This window comes from Mastacembelus armatus, chromosome 11, assembly GCF_900324485.2.
Source record: "Mastacembelus armatus chromosome 11, fMasArm1.2, whole genome shotgun sequence".
Lineage (NCBI taxonomy): Eukaryota > Metazoa > Chordata > Actinopteri > Synbranchiformes > Mastacembelidae > Mastacembelus > Mastacembelus armatus.
This window is the reverse complement of record NC_046643.1, coordinates 13,927,913-13,937,691: the sequence shown is the minus strand read 5'-3', so window position 1 is coordinate 13,937,691 and position 9,779 is coordinate 13,927,913.

The following is a 9,779-nucleotide window of genomic DNA, read 5'->3' as shown; positions in this document are numbered from 1 at the left end:
AAGCGAGGACAGCCTGACAGCTTGGGACAAAAACCCAGCTGCAGCCTACAAATACTGGACAGGCCACATAAAAAGATTGTTTCCACCAACTTTCACCGATTTTTAGTCTTTGACAATCAGTAAGACTGAGTAAACACTGTGGACAACACAGTAAAAGACTGGCTTGCTGTTCTGGCAGTAAACTACCCCGCAACTCCCCTGTATTCATGTACCAAAACAAACATGGATGACAACCAGTGGATTTCACTGTTTATATACTGGGCAAATTGGCGCTAAAAAGGCCAAGAAAAAAAAAAGAAAAGGAAAACAAGAGCTCCTGCGTGGGGCGTAAGCAACATGGACTGTATGCAGGAGTTGTTTGTTTTATTCTGTCTCTCTGCCCTGGAATCAGAAAGTGGGGCACTTAAATAATCTGTATTTTAGTTGCTGTGTGGACTAACAACCATTATGAAAAGTGAAACATCTCTGGGATATGTTGATAACTGCACAGTGCAGTAGCTGTGATCCTGCAGTACAAAGCACCTTATTGCAGAATTTTGCCTAAAGAGAAAGGGTATGACAGTGACAATGGAGTCCAACAAAACAGAAAGTAAGTTACCATTTGCAGTAGGAAGGCATGACAAGGACAGGCAAACTATATAATTTTATAAATATGTATTAATAATATATTACTATAATATATAGTATAATTTTTATGTCATTATTGCAGAAGCAACACATTAGAAATTGTTGTAGTGTTTCACAAAGTATACAAAACTTCACATATCCGACAAATTCAGTAAATGCCAGCTTTCTGAAGGCAGTCTGGGGATTGTCTCCCTGGGAGTCAATTAGCTGATACGATATTCTGTGATGACGTGTTTTTCATTGTTAAAATGTCTGTTTCTTTTCCTTCACTTGTGTGAATGTGTTAGTGTGTTCACAAGCATCAGCTGCTTGTCAGAGCAGATGAGAAAAACCTCAGACTTGTATCTTTTATTGTATAGGTTACTGGTGCCAGAGCTGCTGGCGTGCTGGTGATGATGGGAAGGCTGTAGTTATATAATGTATATTCTAATCAGGTTATTTAAACCCTAACTCTGCTTCCCTTCTGCATGTTTGGAGCTGTTAATATAAATGTGTCCAAAAGTATCAGTCATTAGTTGTCAAACTTTTCAAGAAGTGAAAGTTTTTGAAAAACCTGTACCATCTAGCAGCAGAAGTGTTTAATAATGAAGTTATCCCCACTGTGCCATCTCTATGCAATATGCCCACAAGATGATCTGAGCAGGTGGAAACACCAGTGAACATAATTCTTACAAAACATGAAATATGGAGGGTGCTCCTGCTGTAGCCATCTGCATGCATCACTGCAGTTTTATTTAGTTTTATCATTTTTTCCCCTCAGGCCATAGAGCATCCTTAGACATAGTCTTTTAGCCTGCATTGCCCAGCAGCAGCTCTGAGGCTGTTTAAATACTACAGTTTAACTGGTTAGTTCTGGTGAAGAGCTTTGCTGGTGCAGAGGCCGATTTTGCAAACTGGGAATGTGCAGGACTACATACATTACATGAGGGTATTCACTGGAAATAGTTTAACGTTGGTGGTAAGCATCTGAATATTGACACTTCTTTTCTTCTAAGTTGAGTTACTATTGATGACTAATCAGTAGCTCAATGAATAACACATCATGTTGCATTTACTTTGTGAAATGACACGTATTTATTTTCCCTTAAACGTATCATTGATGTTGTACTATATAATTTGCTGTGGTAATAATCCTGTAAATTAGGCCTTTCATTTGCCTAATGAATACTTTCATTTTAATACTCGAAATACATTTAGGTAATTATGTTGCATTTCTACATTGTGTGTTGCTGTATCCAGCAAAAAAATCAAGTGTTATTAAAAACTTTCTTCTTCAGCTTCCAATATATCACCAATGACCATCACTGAACCTGCTGTTTGGTCATTTGCAGTACAGCAAGTTAAGGATTCTTTAGTTTTTCAAGACGAGAGATCCAAATCAGGATCAGTTTCTCCCCCTCTCCTCTTCAGGAGTCAGGATGCTTTTCTCCCAGCTTCTTGTGCTGCACATCAGTAAACCTTACTTACTAGACAGCGTGGCCAAGGCCTCCAAATGGAACATTTGTCATGCTGTCTATACCAAGTGTTTCAATGTCACCTTCTGCACAGAGATCAAACGGTTAACCGGGAGACTAAATGACCTCAAATTATATCAGAGAAAACAAAATAAAAGTGATGCTACTGCCCATGCAACCTCTGAGTCAAACCAGACTGGCTGCAGGGATTTTACATTTAAGGAGATGGCATCTTAAATTTCTGAATTAAACACTCGACTGCTGTATTTCAGGTGATTAAGAATTTAATTCAGACACTTCAAAGATCTCTTGGTTTCTGGATACTACTGAGGTAACTGTGAAGCAAAGGCATTTGAGCTGTGTGCATTAAACTCCTGCTGAGGCGTAATATGCTCCATTTACACATACACATTCAGATAATGATGAAATACTATCAGATTTCATGCGGTTAAAGGTATCTCCCTCAGAGAGTAGCAGCTTAGGGAAAGGAAAACGAAAAGGGAGGAAGAGGTGTGTGTGTGTGTTTCAGCGTGTCAACATGTAGATATTTCTTCTGCAGCGCTCTGTCTCCCTTCATATCGCACCCATGTGTCAGGGGAGTGGGCGGCAGACCCTGTCTGGAAAGACCACACACATTTAGCCTGCTGAAAACCAGCCTTGGCAGTGCTGGCTGGTATCACGAACACATTCTGCTGTTGTGTACATTGTGTGTGCTGTGAAGTCATTTGAAGTCACATTAAACAGCAGTAAAGAGTGCATTCTTTCTAGTTAAGTCAGACAGTGCTGGGCAGTTTCATAGAGACAGCAGAGGCTGTGCTGTGTAAATGTTTTGTGTGAAATGCCTTGACAACTATTGGATTGATTCCCATAAAATTTAATACTGACATTCATCTTCTCCAAAAGATGAATTGTAATGTAATAACTTTGGTAAGTCTAAAAGTCGAGCAACATTATAAACAGACACTTTTAATTTACCCTGTACTTTGGTTAATGGCCAAATATCTGCAAAACAGACATTCCCATCAATCTCAGTTGTACTTTGTGTTTAATGCTAATTATCAAATGTTTGCCTGCTTAGATGTTACACTAAGATGGGAAGCTCTGTAAAATGCATACCCTTTATGTTACATTGCACAAACCTTCTATCTGAAGTCCTTTTATCGTGCACCAGAAAAAAAAAAAAAACTTGCTTCAAGTGTTTTAATCGACGGACAAAGGGATAAATCTAAAGGTGAACATAATTTGATTGAGCAGGTTTTAAGACTGTTAGGGCCACATATCTTCCAACTGGGTGCACCAAAATGAATGCAGGCTGCAGTGTAGGTGGGGAAACCCATAAACATCTCTCCGGTGGTAATTTGAGACATACTTTCTGATATCTCCCAAATGGTGTGAGCAATAGAGTCAGTTAAATCTTGTATTTGTGCAGTACAGACTTGCCCTTCAGAGAGGCAGCCTATTTGTCATGCATGGACAGACTTCACCCATTATGGCACAATATAAATTGATCATTCAGACTGAGAAAACAAGGTTGTTGAAAGATTTCAAAGGTTAACTGGCATCATAATGTATGATGCCACTTAATAAGTGGCAATGGCTACACATAATTGAAAGGAAGCACAAACAGATTTTTACTTTTACTTCATTTTACTACTTCATGTACCTGGAAAAAGTGGGAAAGGCAACCTCCCTGAAATAATCCCTGGTATCATCACATTAGGCCCATAATTACTGATTTTCTGGTCCTAAACATGCATCAAATCACTTCCAGCCTCTATGTGTTACAGTGGGTGTTGAGCAGAGTTTACTGAAACAAATGATAGGAATGAATGAAACGTTTTATTGTAATTATTTAAATGATTAAAGTTGACGCTCCTTCAGTGGGTTTTAGGAACAGATGCTGATAATTTCTTATTTGTTGTCATAGGTTTATTGGCATTAATTCTGACAGTGGATTCAGATGACGTGTAATTTTTAGCAATCCCTTACCAAAAATAAGCAAGGAAAGTAAACCAGGTAAAATAAACCAGGTTAAGCCTGAGAGCAGTCACAAATATAGGACAAATAATGAACCAACAAAAAAGACACTTTAATCACAAATATTGTGCAACATTTGCAACAAAATGAAGACAAATTAAATGAATAAAGAGGAAAGGGATTTGGAGACTGAAGCCTATGCAACTGTACACATACTCTTTCAGTGTCCATCCTGCCGTCCTATATCTTGAATGCTTTAAATGAGGAATTGTTTATAAACACCCATAACTTCAAAATTTGTTAATTTGAGAGTAAATGTGCATCTAAAATCCTAGTTGATGCAGCGTTTTAGACCTCCAGCAAAAAGGGAAAACAAACAGGAAAAAAAAAAAAAAAGACAACAGCAGCTGTGGGTTTGCTAAGAAACACTGTCAAACCAAGTCAAAGAGCTCTGATAAAGTTAAAACAGAACTGGTGATATACCAGACAAAGATTATTGCCCATGTCCAAACATCTCTACCTTGAAGCAAACACTTGTGGTACTATTATGCTTCTGGGGGCTTTTTGGTGGTGGCAAACGGAAGACTTGACGGGAAAGATGAAGGAATGAATGCAGCCAAATGCAGGTAAATCCTTCAGCAGAATCTGCCTATGATTGCCAAACATCTTGGATTGGGGTGATGCATTTTCCAAGATGACAGCGATCCTAAGCACTGAACCAAATTAAAAAATGGAATGAGTTCAGAACAAAATTGTGAAAGGCCTTGAGTGGCCTAGCCAAGTGTAGACTTGAAACTGATTTCAAAATTGGGGGAATGAGTTAAAGATGACTGCAGATGACCAGTATGGAGAAATGAGCCAATCTGAACATGGAAAATGGGAACATACCTCAAAGCTGACATAGATGTTTCTGAGAAAACCCAATGCTTTAGTCCCTCCTTGAGGTACCTGTAAAGGACTGACTGTGGAAGATGAGCACAGATTTAAATGACCGATTCCTGTGATTCATTTTGAGATACAAAAGCACACAGTTGTTTCCAATTAGAGTAATTACTTGAAGTTTGGTAAACAACTATAACCCCTGTTCATTTGGAATGCAGCCTTGAAAACATATTTAATTTTGTTACATGGTTTGCTTTGTTTTTCAACATTAAAAATCAATGCTAAATACATATACTCTTTGTCACAAATTTAGCTCACAAATATTGTGACAAAATCAAATATTGTGTCAGGTTTACATTGCGACCAAAAAGTTTGGACACACTGTTCCAACAAACATTTGACACCGTAATAACTAAAGTGAGATTAAACCCAACATAACTGTTAGATATTGACTAATGTGGGTTTTTCTATGGATGATAATGATGCCAATCTAACGCAGCTGTTAGCCAATATAGGATGCTGATTTAAAAAAAAAAGATTTTTCATTTATTTATTTATTTTTGGCTAATGTGGGCTGATTCTTTTATTAGGTTTCAGTAATTATCCCTACCTGCAATCTACAGATTCACTATCAATATTGTTACATTTCCAAAGTAGCCTGAGGTGGTTCTTATTTTTTTTACTGTTCCAGAAGTTAGTTAGCCTCAATGTCCATTAAGTTCTGGCAATTTGACTGACACAAGGTGAAGTGTCACCAGTGTCAACACATGTTCCTCAACAACACTGGGCTGCCTGCAGATGTGCCTGCCTCTTTATCATATTCTCAGCTGTTGGCTAATTCTGATTATGTTAAAAATGGCAAAAACTGGCCTGAATTATTGGCCAACCTCTTAAACTGAACATTAGAAGAAACTTTGCTGGGAACATGTTTAGGCTTGTTGGATATGATATAGTAAAATTAGCAACGGAACTTTGACAGAGGTCAGGCAGAGAGCAGCATGGCTGATATGGACTGAACACTGTGAACCAACTGCTCTCTCCCCATTTGGTTGGATTGGTGAGGGGATGAGGGGGCCATGTCTTAATAGATGGTCTGGTGTCCGGTAGTGACATTTAAATGGATTTCCATAAATCTAACACATCAAAATATGAGAGAGGCTACATTCATCAATGAGCTATCCATCTGCAGCAGCATGTCCCTGTACACACAGTCTCACCAAGCTGCTGTGGGCGATGAATATGAGTGTGCGTGTGTGTGTGTGTTTGTGTGTGCGTGTAAATGAGAGAGACAGAAGACAAGAGAGAGACTTGGTTTTTTTAGCATCAACCCTCAGCAAGGCAAAGTGTGCATCACAAATATCATTTCCAGTTTTTTTTTCAGTCAAGCCACAGTCGAACTGGCTTGAATGATGCCACTGGTAACTGCAGTTATGTTGAGATATCTCCTGTAGTGTGAAAATCCCTTTTCCGCCAGTCTGTTGTGCAGCACGGACACAGTAGCTACTCATATGGAATCAGTGAAATGATATTTCCTGTTTGTTCAGTTTATTGCTGGTTGTTTAATATCAAATCCAACTCATCATCTTAGTGTGGAGGTTGCTGTAAAATGAGTAACAGGATCATTGATGAATGCAGTGGCCTTATATGTGCAGTATATAGCAATGGATGTAGTTTGAGCTAGTTTGAAGCCTTGAGTTTCAGTTACGTTACTGTCTGTTGTATAAACATAACAAAGGGCCAGAAGAAACTACTGACGTTGTATACATACACCTCATTTACATGCCTGTGTTGTTCACTGTACCCTACATTAATACAGCTGCTCGAAACACCTGCACAGCTGGGTTGTCCCAAGGGTGCCCAAGCACCGTGAGCCAAATTTATCAATTATTTAGGCCTGCTGCCACTAGTAAAATGCATCTATACTAGAACAAGGCATTTACATCTCATCACTTTTGTGCTTAAAAACATTTTTACTGCCTGTCCAAGATCACAAGCAGCTACTTGCTGTTTCTGGTGAAAATGCTTGTTGGCCCTTATCCTCAGACAGCTACCTAAACAAAGCCACTGCTTGTGACATGGATAAAAAAAAAAGTTTTTTAATGTACATATAATTTTACAGCACAATATCAACATATACCAATATATACTATTTTTTCCTGGAAAATCAATTGAGACATTGTTAAAGTAATCATATGAGAATCTTTGTTTTCTGGCTGATCCAGCAAATCAAATGCCTGACAAATGAAAGTGCTTCATCACATTGATGTAAAACTCATAAAAATCTAATATTGCCATAAACAGTCCAGCTTATTGATGTGCAACATTGCCCACGATGGTCTAATACATCTAGTGATATTGAAGGGATAACAAGAAGGGTATAAATAGTATGGGGGAAATCTGTGACATAAACAAATTTATAAAGTCTCATCATACTGTGTGTATATCATCACCCACCCTTGTGTTTAGGGACATTAGAAACAAACCCTGCTTGACTTCTGAAACCACAACACACACACACACACACACACACACACAGACATATATATGCATATATATACGTGTATATTTCGATGTCATTCCAGAAGACAACAATCACCCAACACAAGAATCAGGGGGGGAAGATGGTAAAAAGTTTAGCAGGTCAACTACAAGGACACTGCTCAGCGAAGTCACAGGAAGTCTATTTTCCACTCCAGGTGCTGTAGCTGATTGGACTTTGGAGTTAGACTTACCTGTGACCAATTAACAATCAGTGCACAGCCTGTTTGACCTGCCACTCTCCTGGAGCCCTGCACAGCTCTGGGAAAGTTAGACTGGGCACTACCACATACTTGTATCTACTTCTTACCCTGTTTGTTTGTCAGTGACCTTTAGTAATAATAACCATGCAACTTCAGTGCCTGACAAAGAAAGCTCAGTCATCTTGCCTCTCTAAGATCTCACTTGATCACACTCAATGTTAACCCTCTTTTTGCTCTGTCACTATTTTTTGTAAAGGTTGTACGTCTTTTGAGTCTTCAGTTTACTGAGAAATACCACAGACCATGACAGATTTCATTTCACTTATACTTTCTGTCTCCCCCTGCCTCAGACACTTATCAGAAAAGCCTACTTGTTGCTCAAATGTCAAACTGCTTGTCGTGGTTTCTTATGACATGGCGACTACAGCTCTGTTCACCTTTAGGTTGTCACATTCTGTGGAGGATGGAGGCAAAGACAGTCCAGAGGCTGCAGGTATGGTGCAGCTATTTGAAGTTGATGTTCAAGCTCATCAGCTTAACCATTTAGTCCATTTTACTGTGACCCAACAAACTTATTAATGCCATTTTAAAACGACATCTAACAGCAATAGATATATTTGCTTTCTTTATAGGAAATCAAAGATTTTAATGATGCAGCTAATCGGATGTACAGTGTTTCTGAAACAAAGATATAAATGTGTAAATGGTTCCACTTCATGGAAATTTTTCAAAGGTTTCAGTTTGCTGATGTGCTGTGCAGATTGTGATGTCAAACTTCCCAGGATATGTTTGTATTCTAAGCAAAAGAACAAATATATATATATATAATTTGTCCAAACTCTCAGCACTCAATGTAGAAAGCAATAGTCTGGTTTTGAACTTCACGTTTAGTCGTCTTGTCCAGGGACATTAAGTGGTAGAACTAGATTAATACATGAAATATGTTGATAGCAGTTAATTGCACATCCAGTTTCTGTCTTTGAGGTATTAAGCAATTGTCAGATTTGATCATGCATGCCCAGCGTAGGGGTTGCACAATATGTGTTTTTCTTGTTTCTTCATTTCGTGAATGTCTTGAAATAATCTTGTATCAAAGTCAAAAGTTAATACCATAAAAGAAAAAAAGGAAAAGTCACTAAAAGCAATGGAGCACATTATTATTTACAGTGATGGAGTGCTTTCATCATTAAATTTGGCACCCTGAACTAATAGAACAATTATGAAATGGGGCAAGTGACCAAGTAGTCCTGAATCCAAGAGAAATTATAGGACAGGTCATAGTTGCTCAACACCTTCAGTTTATTGCTACCTCCTGTGTTGTTTATCTGCCGTCAGTACTTTTCCACATCACCAGTGTCCTGCAGAAATTTGTCTTTTCCATAAAGCAGAGTTTATAAAACCTGTGGCTAGACTGGTGTCCCAGTGCCACTAACAGCCTCTGCTCATTTCTCCCACCTCTCCCTGTATCTCTTCCTGGCCCCGTCTTTTCCTCCTATCTCTATTCCACCTTTTTTCCATCCCCTCCTCCTTCTTCTCCCCCCCCCACCACCATCAGGTTCTTGGCAATGCTTGGCAGTCGCCCACCTTGTCTAACTCGCAGGTTGATGTGTGTCTGTGAATGTGTGTATTTTTCTTTCTGTGCAGTGTATGTGTGTTTGTGTGCACAAGACCGTATGTGTATTCCCTTAATGTGTGTGTGTGTGTGTGTGAGTGTAGCAGTTGTCTAGACGTGGTTTCCTCTCCTGTGTTTGTCTTTCTCCTCAGGCCAGCTGATCTGTTCAGCCAGGAATGTTACTGCTACTGCTGCCATACTGTTAACACACACACACACACACACACACACACAGTTTCTCTGCAGCAAACCCCTTTTTCACTCGCCCTTTATTTCTCCACCCAATTTCTTTTTCCTCTCTCTTTATCTGCAATATCTGCTGTATATCTTTCCTCTTATTCTCAGTCTGCCTCATCTTCTTACTTTCTGAACCATAGTCTATCTTTTTCTCTTCTAAAAGGTTTACACTGTCCATATTTGACCACCCTCACTTCTGCTTTCCCCTTTTACTCTAATTGTCTCGTCTATCTCCTCTCTCTTTTTCTT